The sequence below is a fragment of the Melozone crissalis genome, unplaced genomic scaffold (genome assembly GCF_028551555.1).
Source record: "Melozone crissalis strain CALT ecotype California unplaced genomic scaffold, PUWL_Pcris_2 ptg000050l_1, whole genome shotgun sequence".
NCBI lineage: Eukaryota > Metazoa > Chordata > Aves > Passeriformes > Passerellidae > Melozone > Melozone crissalis.
Genome location: NW_026535828.1, coordinates 1599675 through 1621315, shown reverse-complemented (window position 1 = coordinate 1621315; position 21641 = coordinate 1599675).

Below are 21641 nucleotides of genomic sequence, written 5' to 3'. Positions count from 1 at the left end.
TCATTTCTTGCAAAACACTCGGCAGACGTCCGTGCAGCCTCTAGAACACGATGGGAGATGTTTTCTGTGCTGGCAAAGTTTCTCCTTGCCAGACAGAGTGGAAAAGCTTTTTGCTGAGATGTAGACGAGAAGAGAGGCTAAAGACGAAGGTACGGTGCTCTGCAGAGCTAAGCACCGCTCCCGGACCTCTCTCGGCAGAAGGCGCACACCGCAGAGCACTGTGAGCGGCAGAATCGTCTTTGCGCGAAGAAGCAGCTTCTTCGTCTCCGGGAGCCGGAGAGAGCGGCAACTTCGCAAAGGTGATGAAACAAGCTGTACAACACTGTGATTGTGTGCGCAGCTTGCCAACTGAGAGAAAACAGTACCTGACCACTCTCCTGCCTTTTCTATTCACATGAACATTCGATTGCAAGCTGTTTTGGACAACTTTCTTTCTCTTCTTGCAAAACACTCGGCAGACGTCCGTGCAGCCTCTAGAACACGATGGGAGATGTTTTCTGTGCTGGCAAAGTTTCTCCTTGCCAGACAGAGTGGAAAAGCTTTTTGCTAAGATGTAGACGAGAAGAGAGGCTAAAGACGAAGGTACGGTGCTCTGCAGAGCTAAGCACCGCTCCCGGACCTCTTTCGGCAGAAGGCGCGCACCGCAGAGCACTGTGAGCGGCAGAATCGTCTTTGCGCGAAGAAGCAGCTTCTTCGTCTCCGGGAGACGGAGAGAGCGGCAACTTCGCAAAGGTGATGAAACAAGCTGTACAACACTGCGATTGTGTGCGCAGCTTGCCAACTGAGAGAAAACAGTACCTGACCACTCTCCTGCCTTTTCTATTCACATGAACATTCGATTGCAAGCTGTTTTGGACAACTTTCTTTCTCTTCTTGCAAAACACTCGGCAGACCTCCGTGCAGCCTCTAGAACACGATGGGAGATGTTTTCTGTGCTGGCACAGTTTCTCCTTGCCAGACAGAGTGGAAAAGCTTTTTGCTAAGATGTAGACGAGAAGAGAGGCTAAAGATGCAGGTACGGTGCTCTGCAGAGCTAAGCACCGCTCCCGGACCTCTTTCGGCAGAAGGCGCACACTGCAGAGCACTGTGAGCGGCAGAATCGTCTTTGCGCGAAGAAGCAGCTTCTTCGTTGTCGGGGGATGGGTAGATATAAGTCCAATTGTGTCAGGAACCCACGTCTTAAAAAGGAACCCACTAGGCCGCGGCAAAATATCCAAATATGGATAACATTGTAAACAGACCAGTGAAGAGATTTCTGATTTTATTTCCAGCACATCAGTCTCATAATACAAGAAGGAGACATGACAGCTCACTGATCCACCCCAAAAATGTCTCCCCCAGGAGGGCTCATACAGCAATACATAAAATCATCTCAATCTAGAGTTCAGCCAATCACACACAGAAAACACATATTGACAAGCATTCTATCCAATCTCATAAAGTATACGTAATCGTAGCTAAAACAAAGACTGGTTCATAAGAGACAATGAACAGAGCTCTATTCATGCTAACCTTCTAAAGATATACATTAAATAACCTTATTGCCATCCTAAAACCAATTCTACAGAGACCTATTGTTATTTGTCACGTCTACTGCTTGGGAAACATTTCTGCTTGCATGGGAAACTTTTCTGCTTGCATTTGCAATGCTATCAGAACTTCAGTCTGAGGCCTATACCTTTTTTAACCATTTTCTAAAAACACTCTAACCTTATGGATTCCAACATTCGTCTCCGGGAAGCGGAGAGAGCGGCAACTTCGCAAAGGTGATGAAACAAGCTTTACAACACTGCGATTGTGTGCGCAGCTTGCCAACTGAGAGAAAACAGTACCTGACCAGTCTCCTGCCTTTTCTATTCACATGAACATTCGATTGCAAGCTGTTTTGGACAACTTTCTTTCTCTTCTTGCAAAACACTCGGCAGACCTCCGTGCAGCCTCTAGAACACGATGGGAGATGTTTTCTGTGCTGGCACAGTTTCTCCTTGCCAGACAGAGTGGAAAAGCTTTTTGCTGAGATGTAGACGAGAAGAGAGGCTAAAGACGAAGGTACGGTGCTCTGCAGAGCTAAGCACCGCTCCCGGACCTCTTTCGGCAGAAGGCGCACACCGCAGAGCACTGTGAGCGGCAGAATCGTCTTTGCGCGAAGAAGCAGCTTCTTCGTCTCCGGGAGCCGGAGAGAGCGGCAGCTTCGCAAAGGTGATGAAACAAGCTGTACAACACTGCGATTGTGTGCGCAGCTTGCCAACTGAGAGAAAACAGTACCTGACCACTCTCCTGCCTTTTCTATTCACATGAACATTCGATTGCAAGCTGTTTTGGACAACTTTCTTTCTCTTCTTGCAAAACACTCGGCAGACCTCCGTGCAGCCTCTAGAACACGATGGGAGATGTTTTCTGTGCTGGCACAGTTTCTCCTTGCCAGACAGAGTGGAAAAGCTTTTTGCTAAGATGTAGACGAGAAGAGAGGCTAAAGACGAAGGTACGGTGCTCTGCAGAGCTAAGCACCGCTCCCGGACCTCTTTCGGCAGAAGGCGCACACCGCAGCGCACTGTGAGCGGCAGAATCGTCTTTGCGCGAAGAAGCAGCTTCTTCGTCTCCGGGAGCCGGAGAGAGCGGCAGCTTCGCAAAGGTGATGAAACAAGCTGTACAACACTGCGATTGTGTGCGCAGCTTGCCAAGTGAGAGAAAACAGTACCTGACCACTCTCCTGCCTTTTCTATTCACACGAACATTCGATTGGAAGCTGTTTTGGACAACTTTCTTTCTCTTCTTGCAAAACACTCTGCAAACGTCCGTGCACCCTCTAGAACACGATGGGAGATGTTTTCTGTGCTGGCACAGTTTCTCCTTGCCAGACAGAGTGGAAAAGCTTTTTGCTGAAATGTAGACGAGAAGAGATGCTAAAGACGAAGGTACGGTGCTCTGCAGAGCTAAGCACAGCTCCCGGACCTCTTTCGGCAGAAGGCGCACACCGCAGAGCACTGTGAGCGGCAGAATCGTCTTTGCGCGAAGAAGCAGCTTCTTCGTCTCCGGGAGCCGGAGAGAGCGGCAGCTTCGCAAAGGTGATGAAACAAGCTGTACAACACTGCGATTGTGGGCACAGCTTGCCAACTGAGAGAAAACAGTACCTGACCAGTCTCCTGCCTTTTCTATTCACATGAACATTCGATTGCAAGCTGTTTTGGACAACTTTCTTTCATTTCTTGCAAAACACTCGGCAGACCTCCGTGCAGCCTCTAGAACACGATGGGAGATGTTTTTTGTGCTGGCACAGTTTCTCCTTGCCAGACAGAGTGGAAAAGCTTTTTGCTGAAATGTAGACGAGAAGAGAGGCTAAAGACGAAGGTACCGTGCTCTGCAGAGCTAAGCACAGCTCCCGGGCCTCTTTCGGCAGAAGTCGCACACCGCAGAGCACTGTGAGCGGCAGAATCGTCTTTGCGCGAAGAAGCAGCTTCTTCGTCTCCGGGAGCCGGAGAGAGCGGCAGCTTCGCAAAGGTGATGAAACAAGCTGTACAACACTGCGATTGTGTGCGCAGCTTGCCAACTGAGAGAAAACAGTACCTGACCACTCTCCTGCCTTTTCTATTCACATGAACATTCGATTGCAAGCTGTTTTGGACAACTTTCTTTCATTTCTTGCAAAACACTCGGCAGACGTCCGTGCAGCCTCTAGAACACGATGGGAGATGTTTTCTGTGCTGGCAAAGTTTCTCCTTGCCAGACAGAGTGGAAAAGCTTTTTGCTGAGATGTAGACGAGAAGAGAGGCTAAAGACGAAGGTACGGTGCTCTGCAGAGCTAAGCACCGCTCCCGGACCTCTCTCGGCAGAAGGCGCACACCGCAGAGCACTGTGAGCGGCAGAATCGTCTTTGCGCGAAGAAGCAGCTTCTTCGTCTCCGGGAGCCGGAGAGAGCGGCAACTTCGCAAAGGTGATGAAACAAGCTGTACAACACTGTGATTGTGTGCGCAGCTTGCCAACTGAGAGAAAACAGTACCTGACCACTCTCCTGCCTTTTCTATTCACATGAACATTCGATTGCAAGCTGTTTTGGACAACTTTCTTTCTCTTCTTGCAAAACACTCGGCAGACCTCCGTGCAGCCTCTAGAACACGATGGGAGATGTTTTCTGTGCTGGCAAAGTTTCTCCTTGCCAGACAGAGTGGAAAAGCTTTTTGCTAAGATGTAGACGAGAAGAGAGGCTAAAGACGAAGGTACGGTGCTCTGCAGAGCTAAGCACCGCTCCCGGACCTCTTTCGGCAGAAGGCGCGCACCGCAGAGCACTGTGAGCGGCAGAATCGTCTTTGCGCGAAGAAGCAGCTTCTTCGTCTCCGGGAGACGGAGAGAGCGGCAACTTCGCAAAGGTGATGAAACAAGCTGTACAACACTGCGATTGTGTGCGCAGCTTGCCAAGTGAGAGAAAACAGTACCTGACCACTCTCCTGCCTTTTCTATTCACATGAACATTCGATTGCAAGCTGTTTTGGACAACTTTCTTTCTCTTCTTGCAAAACACTCGGCAGACCTCCGTGCAGCCTCTAGAACACGATGGGAGATGTTTTCTGTGCTGGCACAGTTTCTCCCTGCCAGACAGAGTGGAAAAGCTTTTTGCTAAGATGTAGACGAGAAGAGAGGCTAAAGATGCAGGTACGGTGCTCTGCAGAGCTAAGCACCGCTCCCGGACCTCTTTCGGCAGAAGGCGCACACTGCAGAGCACTGTGAGCGGCAGAATCGTCTTTGCGCGAAGAAGCAGCTTCTTCGTTGTCGGGGGATGGGTAGATATAAGTCCAATTGTGTCAGGAACCCACGTCTTAAAAAGGAACCCACTAGGCCGCGGCAAAATATCCAAATATGGATAACATTGTAAACAGACCAGTGAAGAGATTTCTGATTTTATTTCCAGCACATCAGTCTCATAATACAAGAAGGAGACATGACAGCTCACTGATCCACCCCAAAAATGTCTCCCCCAGGAGGGCTCATACAGCAATACATAAAATCATCTCAATCTAGAGTTCAGCCAATCACACACAGAAAACACATATTGACAAGCATTCTATCCAATCTCATAAAGTATACGTAATCGTAGCTAAAACAAAGACTGGTTCATAAGAGACAATGAACAGAGCTCTATTCATGCTAACCTTCTAAAGATATACATTAAATAACCTTATTGCCATCCTAAAACCAATTCTACAGAGACCTATTGTTATTTGTCACGTCTACTGCTTGGGAAACATTTCTGCTTGCATGGGAAACTTTTCTGCTTGCATTTGCAATGCTATCAGAACTTCAGTCTGAGGCCTATACCTTTTTTAACCATTTTCTAAAAACACTCTAACCTTATGGATTCCAACATTCGTCTCCGGGAAGCGGAGAGAGCGGCAACTTCGCAAAGGTGATGAAACAAGCTTTACAACACTGCGATTGTGTGCGCAGCTTGCCAACTGAGAGAAAACAGTACCTGACCAGTCTCCTGCCTTTTCTATTCACATGAACATTCGATTGCAAGCTGTTTTGGACAACTTTCTTTCTCTTCTTGCAAAACACTCGGCAGACCTCCGTGCAGCCTCTAGAACACGATGGGAGATGTTTTCTGTGCTGGCACAGTTTCTCCTTGCCAGACAGAGTGGAAAAGCTTTTTGCTGAGATGTAGACGAGAAGAGAGGCTAAAGACGAAGGTACGGTGCTCTGCAGAGCTAAGCACCGCTCCCGGACCTCTTTCGGCAGAAGGCGCACACCGCAGAGCACTGTGAGCGGCAGAATCGTCTTTGCGCGAAGAAGCAGCTTCTTCGTCTCCGGGAGCCGGAGAGAGCGGCAGCTTCGCAAAGGTGATGAAACAAGCTGTACAACACTGCGATTGTGTGCGCAGCTTGCCAACTGAGAGAAAACAGTACCTGACCACTCTCCTGCCTTTTCTATTCACATGAACATTCGATTGCAAGCTGTTTTGGACAACTTTCTTTCTCTTCTTGCAAAACACTCGGCAGACCTCCGTGCAGCCTCTAGAACACGATGGGAGATGTTTTCTGTGCTGGCACAGTTTCTCCTTGCCAGACAGAGTGGAAAAGCTTTTTGCTAAGATGTAGACGAGAAGAGAGGCTAAAGACGAAGGTACGGTGCTCTGCAGAGCTAAGCACCGCTCCCGGACCTCTTTCGGCAGAAGGCGCACACCGCAGCGCACTGTGAGCGGCAGAATCGTCTTTGCGCGAAGAAGCAGCTTCTTCGTCTCCGGGAGCCGGAGAGAGCGGCAGCTTCGCAAAGGTGATGAAACAAGCTGTACAACACTGCGATTGTGTGCGCAGCTTGCCAAGTGAGAGAAAACAGTACCTGACCACTCTCCTGCCTTTTCTATTCACACGAACATTCGATTGGAAGCTGTTTTGGACAACTTTCTTTCTCTTCTTGCAAAACACTCGGCAAACGTCCGTGCACCCTCTAGAACACGATGGGAGATGTTTTCTGTGCTGGCACAGTTTCTCCTTGCCAGACAGATTGGAAAAGCTTTTTGCTGAGATGTAGACGAGAAGAGAGGCTAAAGACGAAGGTACGGTGCTCTGCAGAGCTAAGCACCGCTCCCGGACCTCTTTCGGCAGAAGGCGCACACCGCAGAGCACTGTGAGCGGCAGAATCGTCTTTGCGCGAAGAAGCAGCTTCTTCGTCTCCGGGAGCCGGAGAGAGCGGCAGCTTCGCAAAGGTGATGAAACAAGCTGTACAACACTGCGATTGTGTGCGCAGCTTGCCAACTGAGAGAAAACAGTACCTGACACTCTCCTGCCTTTTCTAATCGCATGAACATTCGATTGCAAGCTGTTTTGGACAACTTTCTTTCTCTTCTTGCAAAACACTCGGCAGACCTGCGTGCAGCCTCTAGAACACGATGGGAGATGTTTTTTGTGCTGGCACAGTTTCTCCTTGCCAGACAGGGTGGAAAAGCTTTTTGCTAAGATGTAGACGAGAAGAGAGGCTAAAGAAGCAGATATGGTGCACTGCAGAGCTAAGCACAGCTCCCGGGCCTCTTTCGGCAGAAGGCGCACACCGCAGAGCACTGTGAGCGGCAGAATCGTCTTTGCGCGAAGAAGCAGCTTCTTCGTCTCCGGGAGCCGGAGAGAGCGGCAGCTTCGCAAAGGTGATTAAACAAATCAAGCTGTACAACACTGCGATTGTGGGCGCAGCTTGCCAACTGAGAGAAAACAGTACCTGACCACTCTCCTGCCTTTTCTATTCACATGAACATTCGATTGCAAGCTGTTTTGGACAACTTTCTTTCATTTCTTGCAAAACACTCGGCAGACGTCCGTGCAGCCTCTAGAACACGATGGGAGATGTTTTTTGTGCTGGCACAGTTTCTCCTTGCCAGACAGAGTGGAAAAGCTTTTTGCTAAGATGTAGACGAGAAGAGAGGCTAAAGACGAAGGTACGGTGCTCTGCAGAGCTAAGCACCGCTCCCGGACCTCTTTCGGCAGAAGGCGCACACCGCAGAGCACTGTGAGCGGCAGAATCGTCTTTGCGCGAAGAAGCAGCTTCTTCGTCTCCGGGAGCCGGAGAGAGCGGCAGCTTCGCAAAGGTGATGAAACAAGCTGTACAACACTGCGATTGTGGGCGCAGCTTGCCAAGTGAGAGAAAACAGTACCTGACCACTCTCCTGCCTTTTCTATTCACATGAACATTCGATTGCAAGCTGTTTTGGACAACTTTCTTTCTCTTCTTGCAAAACACTCGGCAGACCTCCGTGCAGCCTCTAGAACACGATGGGAGATGTTTTCTGTGCTGGCAAAGTTTCTCCTTGCCAGACAGAGTGGAAAAGCTTTTTGCTAAGATGTAGACGAGAAGAGAGGCTAAAGACGAAGGTACGGTGCTCTGCAGAGCTAAGCACCACTCCCGGACCTCTTTCGGCAGAAGGCGCACACCGCAGAGCACTGTGAGCGGCAGAATCGTCTTTGCGCGAAGAAGCAGCTTCTTCGTCTCCGGGAGCCGGAGAGAGCGGCAGCTTCGCAAAGGTGATGAAACAAGCTGTACAACACTGCGATTGTGTGCGCAGCTTGCCAAATGAGAGAAAACACTACCTGACCACTCTTCTGCCTTTTCTATTCACATGAACATTCGATTGCAAGCTGTTTTGGACAACTTTCTTTCTCTTCTTGCAAAACACTCGGCAGACCTCCGTGCAGCCTCTAGAACACGATGGGAGATGTTTTCTGTGCTGGCACAGTTTCTCCTTGCCAGACAGAGTGGAAAAGCTTTTTGCTAAGATGTAGACGAGAAGAGAGGCTAAAGACGAAGGTACGGTGCTCTGCAGAGCTAAGCACCGCTCCCGGACCTCTTTCGGCAGAAGGCGCACACTGCAGAGCACTGTGAGCGGCAGAATCGTCTTTGCGCGAAGAAGCAGCTTCTTCGTTGTCGGGGGATGGGTAGATATAAGTCCAATTGTGTCAGGAACCCACGTCTTAAAAAGGAACCCACTAGGCCGCGGCAAAATATCCAAATATGGATAACATTGTAAACAGACCAGTGAAGAGATTTCTGATTTTATTTCCAGCACATCAGTCTCATAATACAAGAAGGAGACATGACAGCTCACTGATCCACCCCAAAAATGTCTCCCCCAGGAGGGCTCATACAGCAATACATAAAATCATCTCAATCTAGAGTTCAGCCAATCACACACAGAAAACACATATTGACAAGCATTCTATCCAATCTCATAAAGTATACGTAATCGTAGCTAAAACAAAGACTGGTTCATAAGAGACAATGAACAGAGCTCTATTCATGCTAACCTTCTAAAGATATACATTAAATAACCTTATTGCCATCCTAAAACCAATTCTACAGAGACCAATTGTTATTTGTCACGTCTACTGCTTGGGAAACTTTTCTGCTTGCATGGGAAACTTTTCTGCTTGCATTTGCAATGCTATCAGAACTTCAGTCTGAGGCCTATACCTTTTTTAACCATTTTCTAAAAACACTCTAACCTTATGGATTCCAACATTCGTCTCCGGGAAGCGGAGAGAGCGGCAACTTCGCAAAGGTGATGAAACAAGCTTTACAACACTGCGATTGTGTGCGCAGCTTGCCAACTGAGAGAAAACAGTACCTGACCAGTCTCCTGCCTTTTCTATTCACATGAACATTCGATTGCAAGCTGTTTTGGACAACTTTCTTTCTCTTCTTGCAAAACACTCGGCAGACCTCCGTGCAGCCTCTAGAACACGATGGGAGATGTTTTCTGTGCTGGCACAGTTTCTCCTTGCCAGACAGAGTGGAAAAGCTTTTTGCTAAGATGTAGACGAGAAGAGAGGCTAAAGACGAAGGTACGGTGCTCTGCAGAGCTAAGCACCGCTCCCGGACCTCTTTCGGCAGAAGGCGCACACCGCAGAGCACTGTGAGCGGCAGAATCGTCTTTGCGCGAAGAAGCAGCTTCTTCGTCTCCGGGAGCCGGAGAGAGCGGCAGCTTCGCAAAGGTGATGAAACAAGCTGTACAACACTGCGATTGTGTGCGCAGCTTGCCAACTGAGAGAAAACAGTACCTGACCACTCTCCTGCCTTTTCTATTCACATGAACATTCGATTGCAAGCTGTTTTGGACAACTTTCTTTCTCTTCTTGCAAAACACTCGGCAGACCTCCGTGCAGCCTCTAGAACACGATGGGAGATGTTTTCTGTGCTGGCACAGTTTCTCCTTGCCAGACAGAGTGGAAAAGCTTTTTGCTGAGATGTAGACGAGAAGAGAGGCTAAAGACGAAGGTACGGTGCTCTGCAGAGCTAAGCACCGCTCCCGGACCTCTTTCGGCAGAAGGCGCACACCGCAGCGCACTGTGAGCGGCAGAATCCTCTTTGCGTGAAGAAGCAGCTTCTTCGTCTCAGGGAGCCGGAGAGAGCGGCAACTTCGCAAAGGTGATGAAACAAGCTGTACAACACTGCGATTGTGTGCGCAGCTTGCCAACTGAGAGAAAACAGTACCTGACCACTCTCCTGCCTTTTCTATTCACATGAACATTCGATTGCAAGCTGTTTTGGACAACTTTCTTTCTCTTCTTGCAAAACACTCGGCAGACCTGCGTGCAGCCTCTAGAACACGATGGGAGATGTTTTTTGTGCTGGCACAGTTTCTCCTTGCCAGACAGGGTGGAAAAGCTTTTTGCTAAGATGTAGACGAGAAGAGAGGCTAAAGAAGCAGATATGGTGCACTGCAGAGCTAAGCACAGCTCCCGGGCCTCTTTCGGCAGAAGGCGCACACCGCAGAGCACTGTGAGCGGCAGAATCGTCTTTGCGTGAAGAAGCAGCTTCTTCGTCTCCGGGAGCCGGAGAGAGCGGCAGCTTCGCAAAGGTGATGAAACAAGCTGTACAACACTGCGATTGTGGGCGCAGCTTGCCAACTGAGAGAAAACAGTACCTGACCACTCTCCTGCCTTTTCTATTCACATGAACATTCGATTGCAAGCTGTTTTGGACAACTTTCTTTCATTTCTTGCAAAACACTCGGCAGACCTCCGTGCAGCCTCTAGAACACGATGGGAGATGTTTTTTGTGCTGGCACAGTTTCTCCTTGCCAGACAGAGTGGAAAAGCTTTTTGCTAAGATGTAGACGAGAAGAGAGGCTAAAGACGAAGGTACGGTGCTCTGCAGAGCTAAGCACAGCTCCCGGACCTCTTTCGGAAGAAGTCGCACACCGCAGAGCACTGTGAGCGCCAGAATCGTCTTTGCGCGAAGAAGCAGCTTCTTCGTCTCCGGGAGCCGGAGAGAGCGGCAGCTTCGCAAAGGTGATGAAACAAGCTGTACAACACTGCGATTGTGGGCGCAGCTTGCCAAGTGAGAGAAAACAGTACCTGACCACTCTCCTGCCTTTTCTATTCACATGAACATTCGATTGCAAGCTGTTTTGGACAACTTTCTTTCTCTTCTTGCAAAACACTCGGCAGACCTCCGTGCAGCCTCTAGAACACGATGGGAGATGTTTTCTGTGCTGGCAAAGTTTCTCCTTGCCAGACAGAGTGGAAAAGCTTTTTGCTAAGATGTAGACGAGAAGAGAGGCTAAAGACGAAGGTACGGTGCTCTGCAGAGCTAAGCACCGCTCCCGGACCTCTTTCGGCAGAAGGCGCACACCGCAGAGCACTGTGAGCGGCAGAATCGTCTTTGCGCGAAGAAGCAGCTTCTTCGTCTCCGGGAGCCGGAGAGAGCGGCAGCTTCGCAAAGGTGATGAAACAAGCTGTACAACACTGCGATTGTGTGCGCAGCTTGCCAACTGAGAGAAAACAGTACCTGACCACTCTCCTGCCTTTTCTATTCACATGAACATTCGATTGCAAGCTGTTTTGGACAACTTTCTTTCTCTTATGGCAAAACACTCGGCAGACCTCCGTGCAGCCTCTAGAACACGATGGGAGATGTTTTTTGTGCAGGCACAGTTTCTCCTTGCCAGACAGAGTGGAAAAGCTTTTTGCTAAGATGTAGACGAGAAGAGAGGCTAAAGACGAAGGTACGGTGCTCTGCAGAGCTAAGCACCGCTCCCGGGCCTCTTTCGGCAGAAGACGCACACCGCAGAGCACTGTGAGCGGGAGAATCCTCTTTGCGCGAAAACGCAGCTTCTTCGTCTCCGGGAGCCGGAGAGAGCGGCAACTTCGCAAAGGTGATGAAACAAGCTGTACAACACTGCGATTGTGTGCGCAGCTTGCCAACTGAGAGAAAACAGTACCTGACCACTCTTCTGCCTTTTCTATTCACATGAACATTCGATTGCAAGCTGTTTTGGACAACTTTCTTTCTCTTCTTGCAAAACACTCGGCAGACCTCCGTGCAGCCTCTAGAACACGATGGGAGATGTTTTCTGTGCTGGCACAGTTTCTCCTTGCCAGACAGAGTGGAAAAGCTTTTTGCTAAGATGTAGACGAGAAGAGAGGCTAAAGACGAAGGTACGGTGCTCTGCAGAGCTAAGCACCGCTCCCGGACCTCTTTCGGCAGAAGGCGCACACTGCAGAGCACTGTGAGCGGCAGAATCGTCTTTGCGCGAAGAAGCAGCTTCTTCGTTGTCGGGGGATGGGTAGATATAAGTCCAATTGTGTCAGGAACCCACGTCTTAAAAAGGAACCCACTAGGCCGCGGCAAAATATCCAAATATGGATAACATTGTAAACAGACCAGTGAAGAGATTTCTGATTTTATTTCCAGCACATCAGTCTCATAATACAAGAAGGAGACATGACAGCTCACTGATCCACCCCAAAAATGTCTCCCCCAGGAGGGCTCATACAGCAATACATAAAATCATCTCAATCTAGAGTTCAGCCAATCACACACAGAAAACACATATTGACAAGCATTCTATCCAATCTCATAAAGTATACGTAATCGTAGCTAAAACAAAGACTGGTTCATAAGAGACAATGAACAGAGCTCTATTCATGCTAACCTTCTAAAGATATACATTAAATAACCTTATTGCCATCCTAAAACCAATTCTACAGGGACCTATTGTTATTTGTCACGTCTACTGCTTGGGAAACTTTTCTGCTTGCATGGGAAACTTTTCTGCTTGCATTTGCAATGCTATCAGAACTTCAGTCTGAGGCCTATACCTTTTTTAACCATTTTCTAAAAACACTCTAACCTTATGGACTCCAACATTCGTCTCCGGGAAGCGGAGAGAGCGGCAACTTCGCAAAGGTGATGAAACAAGCTTTACAACACTGCGATTGTGTGCGCAGCTTGCCAACTGAGAGAAAACAGTACCTGACCAGTCTCCTGCCTTTTCTATTCACATGAACATTCGATTGCAAGCTGTTTTGGACAACTTTCTTTCTCTTCTTGCAAAACACTCGGCAGACCTCCGTGCAGCCTCTAGAACACGATGGGAGATGTTTTCTGTGCTGGCACAGTTTCTCCTTGCCAGACAGAGTGGAAAAGCTTTTTGCTGAGATGTAGACGAGAAGAGAGGCTAAAGACGAAGGTACGGTGCTCTGCAGAGCTAAGCACCGCTCCCGGACCTCTTTCGGCAGAAGGCGCACACCGCAGAGCACTGTGAGCGGCAGAATCGTCTTTGCGCGAAGAAGCAGCTTCTTCGTCTCCGGGAGCCGGAGAGAGCGGCAGCTTCGCAAAGGTGATGAAACAAGCTGTACAACACTGCGATTGTGTGCGCAGATTGCCAACTGAGAGAAAACAGTACCTGACCACTCTCCTGCCTTTTCTATTCACATGAACATTCGATTGCAAGCTGTTTTGGACAACTTTCTTTCTCTTCTTGCAAAACACTCGGCAGACCTCCGTGCAGCCTCTAGAACACGATGGGAGATGTTTTCTGTGCTGGCACAGTTTCTCCTTGCCAGACAGAGTGGAAAAGCTTTTTGCTAAGATGTAGACGAGAAGAGAGGCTAAAGACGAAGGTACGGTGCTCTGCAGAGCTAAGCACCGCTCCCGGACCTCTTTCGGCAGAAGGCGCACACAGCAGCGCACTGTGAGCGGCAGAATCCTCTTTGCGCGAAGAAGCAGCTTCTTCGTCTCCGGGAGCCGGAGAGAGCGGCAGCTTCGCAAAGGTGATGAAACAAGCTGTACAACACTGCGATTGTGGGCGCAGCTTGCCAAGTGAGAGAAAACAGTACCTGACCACTCTCCTGCCTTTTCTATTCACATGAACATTCGATTGGAAGCTGTTTTGGACAACTTTCTTTCTCTTCTTGCAAAACACTCGGCAAAAGTCCGTGCAGCCTCTAGAACACGATGGGAGATGTTTTCTGTGCTGGCACAGTTTCTCCTTGCCAGACAGAGTGGAAAAGCTTTTTGCTGAGATGTAGACGAGAAGAGAGGCTAAAGACGAAGGTACGGTGCTCTGCAGAGCTAAGTACCGCTCCCGGACCTCTTTCGGCAGAAGGCGCACACCGCAGAGCACTGTGAGCGGCAGAATCGTCTTTGCGCGAAGAAGCAGCTTCTTCGTCTCCGGGAGCCGGAGAGAGCGGCAGCTTCGCAAAGGTGATGAAACAAGCTGTACAACACTGCGATTGTGTGCGCAGCTTGCCAACTGAGAGAAAACAGTACCTGACACTCTCCTGCCTTTTCTAATCGCATGAACATTCGATTGCAAGCTGTTTTGGACAACTTTCTTTCTCTTCTTGCAAAACACTCGGCAGACCTCCGTGCAGCCCCTAGAACACGATGGGAGATGTTTTTTGTGCTGGCACAGTTTCTCCTTGCCAGACAGGGTGGAAAAGCTTTTTGCTAAGATGTAGACGAGAAGAGAGGCTAAAGAAGCAGATATGGTGCACTGCAGAGCTAAGCACAGCTCCCGGGCCTCTTTCGGCAGAAGGCGCACACCGCAGAGCACTGTGAGCGGCAGAATCCTCTTTGCGCGAAGAAGCAGCTTCTTCGTCTCCGGGAGCCGGAGAGAGCGGCAGCTTCGCAAAGGTGATGAAACAAGCTGTACAACACTGCGATTGTGTGCGCAGCTTGCCAACTGAGAGAAAACAGTACCTGACCACTCTCCTGCCTTTTCTATTCACATGAACATTCGATTGCAAGCTGTTTGGGTCAACTTTCTTTCTCTTCTTGCAAAACACTCGGCAAACGTCCGTGCAGCCTCTAGAACACGATGGGAGATGTTTTCTGTGCTGGCACAGTTTCTCCTTGCCAGACAGAGTGGAAAAGCTTTTTGCTAAGATGTAGACGAGAAGAGAGGCTACAGAGGAAGGTACGGTGCTCTGCAGAGCTAAGCACCGCTCCCGGACCTCTTTCGGCAGAAGGCGCACACCGCAGAGCACTGTGAGCGGCAGAATCGTCTTTGCGCGAAGAAGCAGCTTCTTCGTCTCCGGGAGCCGGAGAGAGCGGCAACTTCGCAAAGGTGATGAAACAAGCTGTACAACACTGCGATTGTGTGCGCAGCTTGCCAACTGAGAGAAAACAGTACCTGACACTCTCCTGCCTTTTCTAATCGCATGAACATTTGATTGCAAGCTGTTTTGGACAACTATCTTTCTCTTCTTGCAAAACACTCGGCAGACCTCCGTGCAGCCTCTAGAACACGATGGGAGATGTTTTTTGTGCTGGCACAGTTTCTCCTTGCCAGACAGAGTGGAAAAGCTTTTTGCTAAGATGTAGACGAGAAGAGAGGCTAAAGAAGCAGGTATGGTGCTCTGCAGAGCTAAGCACAGCTCCCGGACCTCTTTCGGCAGAAGGCGCACACCGCAGAGCACTGTGAGCGGCAGAATCGTCTTTGCGAGAAGAAGCAGCTTCTTCGTCTCCGGGAGCCGGAGAGAGCGGCAGCTTCGCAAAGGTGATGAAACAAGCTGTACAACACTGCGATTGTGTGCGCAGCTTGCCAACTGAGAGAAAACAGTACCTGACACTCTCCTGCCTTTTCTAATGGCATGAACATTCGATTGCAAGCTGTTTTGGACAACTTTCTTTCTCTTCTTGCAAAACACTCGGCAGACCTCCGTGCAGCCTCTAGAACACGATGGGAGATGTTTTTTGTGCTGGCACAGTTTCTCCTTGCCAGACAGAGTGGAAAAGCTTTTTGCTGAAATGTAGACGAGAAGAGAGGCTAAAGACGAAGGTACGGTGCTCTGCAGAGCAAAGCACAGCTCCCGGACCTCTTTCGGAAGAAGTCGCACACCGCAGAGCACTGTGAGCGGCAGAATCGTCTTTGCGCGAAGAAGCAGCTTCTTCGTCTCCGGGAGCCGGAGAGAGCGGCAGCTTCGCAAAGGTGATGAAACAAGCTGTACAACACTGCGATTGTGGGCGCAGCTTGCCAACTGAGAGAAAACAGTACCTGACCACTCTCCTGCCTCTTCTATTCACATGAACATTCGATTGCAAGCTGTTTTGGACAACTTTCTTTCTCTTCTTGTAAAACACTCGGCAGACCTCCGTGCAGCCTCTAGAACACGATGGGAGATGTTTTCTGTGCTGGCAAAGTTTCTCCTTGCCAGACAGAGTGGAAAAGCTTTTTGCTAAGATGTAGACGAGAAGAGAGGCTAAAGACGAAGGTACGGTGCTCTGCAGAGCTAAGCACCGCTCCCGGACCTCTTTCGGCAGAAGACGCACACTGCAGTGCACTGTGAGCGGCAGAATCGTCTTTGCGCGAAAACGCAGCTTCTTCGTCTCCGGGAGCCGGAGAGAGCGGCAGCTTCGCAAAGGTGATGAAACAAGGTGTACAACACTGCGATTGTGTGCGCAGCTTGCCAAGTGAGAGAAAACAGTACCTGACCACTCTCCTGCCTTTTCTATTCACATGAACATTCGATTGCAAGCTGTTTTGGAGAACTTTCTTTCTCTTCTTGCAAAACACTCGGCAGACCTCCGTGCAGCCTCTAGAACACGATGGGAGATGTTTTCTGTGCTGGCACAGTTTCTCCTTGCCAGACAGAGTGGAAAAGCTTTTTGCTAAGATGTAGACGAGAAGAGAGGCTAAAGACGAAGGTACGGTGCTCTGCAGAGCTAAGCACCGCTCCCGGACCTCTTTCGGCAGAAGGCGCACACCGCAGAGCACTGTGAGCGGCAGAATCCTCTTTGCGCGAAGAAGCAGCTTCTTCGTCTCCGGGAGCCGGAGAGAGCGGCAGCTTCGCAAAGGTGATGAAACAAGCTGTACAACACTGCGATTGTGTGCGCAGCTTGCCAACTGAGAGAAAACAGTACCTGACCACTCTCCTGCCTTTTCTATTCACATGAACATTCGATTGCAAGCTGTTTTGGACAACTTTCTTTCTCTTCTTGCAAAACACTCGGCAAACCTCCGTGCACCCTCTAGAACACGATGGGAGATGTTTTCTGTGCTGGCACAGTTTCTCCTTGCCAGACAGAGTGGAAAAGCTTTTTGCTGAGATGTAGACGAGAAGAGAGGCTAAAGACGAAGGTACGGTGCTCTGCAGAGCTAAGCACCGCTCAAGACCTCTTTCGGCAGAAGGCGCACACCGCAGAGCACTGTGAGCGGCAGAATCGTCTTTGCGCGAAGAAGCAGCTTCTTCGTCTCCGGGAGCCGGAGAGAGCGGCAGCTTCGCAAAGGTGATGAAACAAGCTGTACAACACTGCGATTGTGTGTGCTGCTTGCCAACTGAGAGAAAACAGTACCTGACACTCTCCTGCCTTTTCTAATCGCATGAACATTCGATTGCAAGCTGTTTTGGACAACTTTCTTTCTCTTCTTGCAAAACACTCGGCAGACCTCCGTGCAGCCTCTAGAACACGATGGGAGATGTTTTCTGTGCTGGCACAGTTTCTCCTTGCCAGACAGAGTGGAAAAGCTTTTTGCTAAGATGTAGACGAGAAGAGAGGCTAAAGACGAAGGTACGGTGCTCTGCAGAGCTAAGCACCGCTCCCGGACCTCTTTCGGCAGAAGGCGCACACCGCAGAGCACTGTGAGCGGCAGAATCGTCTTTGTGCGAAGAAGCAGCTTCTTCGTCTCCGGGAGCCGGAGAGAGCGGCAGCTTCGCAAAGGTGATGAAACAAGCTGTACAACACTGCGATTGTGTGCGCAGCTTGCCAACTGAGAGAAAACAGTACCTGACCACTCTCCTGCCTTTTCTATTCACATGAACATTCGATTGCAAGCTGTTTTGGACAACTTTCTTTCTTTTCTTGAAAAACAATCGGCAGACCTCCGTGCAGCCTCTAGAACACGATGGGAGATGTTTTCCGTGCTGGTAAAGTTTCTCCTTGCCAGACAGAGTGGAAAAGCTTTTTGCTAAGATGTAGACGAGAAGAGAGGCTAAAGACGAAGGTATGGTGCTCTGCAGAGCTAAGCACAGCTCCCGGGCGTCTTTCGGCGGAAGGCGCACACCGCAGAGCACTGTGAGCGGCAGAATCGTCTTTGCGCGAAGAAGCAGCTTCTTCGTCTCCGGGAGCCGGAGAGAGCGGCAGCTTCGCAAAGGTGATGAAACAAGCTGTACAACACTGCGATTGTGTGCGCAGCTTGCCAACTGAGAGAAAACAGTACCTGACCACTCTCCTGCCTTTTCAATTCACATGAACATTCGATTGCAAGCTGTTTTGGACAACTTTCTTTCTCTTCTTGCAAAACACTCGGCAGACGTCCGTGCAGCCTCTAGAACACGATGGGAGATGTTTTTTGTGCTGGCACAGTTTCTCCTTGCCAGACAGAGTGGAAAAGCTTTTTGCTAAGATGTAGACGAGAAGAGAGGCTAAAGACGAAGGTACGGTGCTCTGCAGAGCTAAGCACCGCTCCCGGACGTCTTTCGGCAGAAGGCGCACACCGCAGAGCACTGTGAGCGGCAGAATCGTCTTTGCGTGAAGAAGCAGCTTCTTCGTCTCCGGGAGCCGGAGAGAGCGGCAGCTTCGCAAAGGTGATGAAACAAGCTGTACAACACTGCGATTGTGTGCGCAGCTTGCCAACTGAGAGAAAACAGTACCTGACACTCTCCTGCCTTTTCTAATCGCATGAACATTCGATTGCAAGCTGTTTTGGACAACTTTCTTTCTCTTCTTGCAAAACACTCGGCAGGCCTCCGTGCAGCCTCTAGAACACGATGGGAGATGTTTTCTGTGCTGGCACAGTTTCTCCTTGCCAGACAGAGTGGAAAAGCTTTTTGCTAAGATGTAGACGATAAGAGAGGCTAAAGACGAAGGTACGGTGCTCTGCAGGGCTAAGGTCTGCTCCCGGGCCTCTTTCGGCAGAAGCGGCACACCGCAGAACACTGTGAGTGGCAGAATCGTCTTTGCGCGAAGAAGCAGCTTCTTCGTCTCCGGGAGCCGGAGAGAGCGGCAACTTCGCAAAGGTGATGAAACAAGCTGTACAACACTGCGATTGTGGGCGCAGCTTGCCAACTGAGAGAAAACAGTACCTGACCACTCTCCTGCCTTTTCTATTCACATGAACATTCGATTGCAAGCTGTTTTGGACAACTTTCTTTCTCTTCTTGAAAAACACTCGGCAGCTCTCCGTGCAGCCTCTAGAACACGATGGGAGATGTTTTCTGTGCTGGCACAGTTTCTCCTTGCCAGACAGAGTGGAAAAGCTTTTTGCTGAGATGTAGACGAGAAGAGAGGCTAAAGAAGCAGGTATGGTGCTCTGCAGAGCTAAGCACAGCTCCCGGGCGTCTTTCGGCAGAAGGCGCACACCGCAGAGCACTGTGAGCGGCAGAATCGTCTTTGCGCGAAGAAGCAGCTTCTTCGTCTCCGGGAGCCGGAGAGAGCGGCAGCTTCGCAAAGGTGATGAAACAAGCTGTACAACACTGCGATTATGTGCGCAGCTTGCCAACTGAGAGAAAACAGTACCTGACACTCTCCTGCCTTTTCTAATCGCATGAACATTCGATTGCAAGCTGTTTTGGACAACTTTCTTTCTCTTCTTGCAAAACACTCGGCAGACCTCCGTGCAGCCTCTAGAACACGATATGAGATGTTTTTTGTGCTGGCACAGTTTCTCCTTGCCAGACAGGGTGGAAAAGCTTTTTGCTAAGATGTAGACGAGAAGAGAGGCTAAAGAAGCAGGTATGGTGCACTGCAGAGCTAAGCACAGCTCCCGGGCCTCTTTCGGCAGAAGGCGCACACCGCAGAGCACTGTGAGCGGCAGAATCGTCTTTGCGCGAAGAAGCAGCTTCTTCGTCTCCGGGAGCCGGAGAGAGCGGCAGCTTCGCAAAGGTGATGAAACAAGCTGTACAACTTTGCGATTGTGTGCGCAGCTTGCCAACTGAGAGAAAACAGTACCTGACCACTCTCCTGCCTTTTCTATTCACATGAACATTCGATTGCAAGCTGTTTTGGACAACTTTCTTTCATTTCTTGCAAAACACTCGGCAGACCTCCGTGCAGCCTCTAGAACACGATGGGAGATGTTTTTTGTGCTGGCACAGTTTCTCCTTGCCAGACAGAGTGGAAAAGATTTTGCTGAAATGTAGACGAGAAGAGAGGCTAAAGACGAAGGTACGGTGCTCTGCAGAGCTAAGCACAGCTCCCGGACCTCTTTCGGGAGAAGTCGCACACCGCAGAGCACTGTGAGCGGCAAAATCGTCTTTGCGCGAAGAAGCAGCTTCTTCGTCTCCGGGAGCCGGAGAGAGCGGCAGCTTCGCAAAGGTGATGAAACAAGCTGTACAACACTGCGATTGTGGGCGCAGCTTGCCAAGTGAGAGAAAACAGTACCTGACCACTCTCCTGCCTTTTCTATTCACATGAACATTCGATTGCAAGCTGTTTTGGACAACTTTCTTTCTCTTCTTGCAAAACACTCGGCAGCTCTCCGTGCAGCCTCTAGAACACGATGGGAGATGTTTTCTGTGCTGGCAAAGTTTCTCCTTGCCAGACAGAGTGGAAAAGCTTTTTGCTAAGATGTAGACGAGAAGAGAGGCTAAAGACGAAGGTACGGTGCTCTGCAGAGCTAAGCACCGCTCCCGGACCTCTTTCGGCAGAAGGCGCACACCGCAGAGCACTGTGAGCGGCAGAATCGTCTTTGCGCGAAGAAGCAGCTTCTTCGTCTCCGGGAGCCGGAGAGAGCGGCAGCTTCGCAAAGGTGATGAAACAAGCTGTACAACACTGCGATTGTGGGCGCAGCTTGCCAACTGAGAGAAAACAGTACCTGACCACTCTCCTGCCTTTTCTATTCACATGAACATTCGATTGCAAGCTGTTTTGGAGAACTTTATTTATCTTCTTGCAAAACACTCGGCAGACCTCCGTGCAGCCTCTAGAACACGATGGGAGATGTTTTTTGTGCAGGCACAGTTTCTCCTTGCCAGACAGAGTGGAAAAGATTTTTGCTAAGATGTAGAGGAGAAGAGAGGATAAAAACGAAGGTACCGTGCTCTGCAGAGCTAAGCACCGCTCCCGGGCCTCTTTCGGCAGAAGACGCACACCGCAGAGCACTGTGAGCGGGAGAATCCTCTTTGCGCGAAAACGCAGCTTCTTCGTCTCCGGGAGCCGGAGAGAGCGGCAACTTCGCAAAGGTGATGAAACAAGCTGTACAACACTGCGATTGTGTGCGCAGCTTGCCAACTGAGAGAAAACAGTACCTGACCACTCTTCTGCCTTTTCTATTCACATGAACATTCGATTGCAAGCTGTTTTGGACAACTTTCTTTCTCTTCTTGCAAAACACTCGGCAGACCTCCGTGCAGCCTCTAGAACACGATGGGAGATGTTTTCTGTGCTGGCACAGTTTCTCCTTGCCAGACAGAGTGGAAAAGCATTTTGCTAAGATGTAGACGAGAAGAGAGGCTAAAGACGAAGGTACGGTGCTCTGCAGAGCTAAGCACCGCTCCCGGACCTCTTTCGGCAGAAGGCGCACACCGCAGAGCACTGTGAGCGGCAGAATCCTCTTTGCGCGAAGAAGCAGCTTCTTCGTCTCCGGGAGCCGGAGAGAGCGGCAGCTTCGCAAAGGTGATGAAACAAGCTGTACAACACTGCGATTGTGTGCGCAGCTTGCCAACTGAGAGAAAACAGTACCTGACCACTCTCCTGCCTTTTCTATTCACATGAACATTCGATTGCAAGCTGTTTTGGACAACTTTCTTTCTCTTCTTGAAAAACACTCGGCAGACCTCCGTGCAGCCTCTAGAACACGATGGGAGATGTTTTTTGTGCTGGCACAGTTTCTCCTTGCCAGACAGAGTGGAAAAGCTTTTTGCTAAGATGTAGACGAGAAGAGAGGCTAAAGAAGCAGGTATGGTGCTCTGCAGAGCTAAGCACAGCTTTCGGTCCTC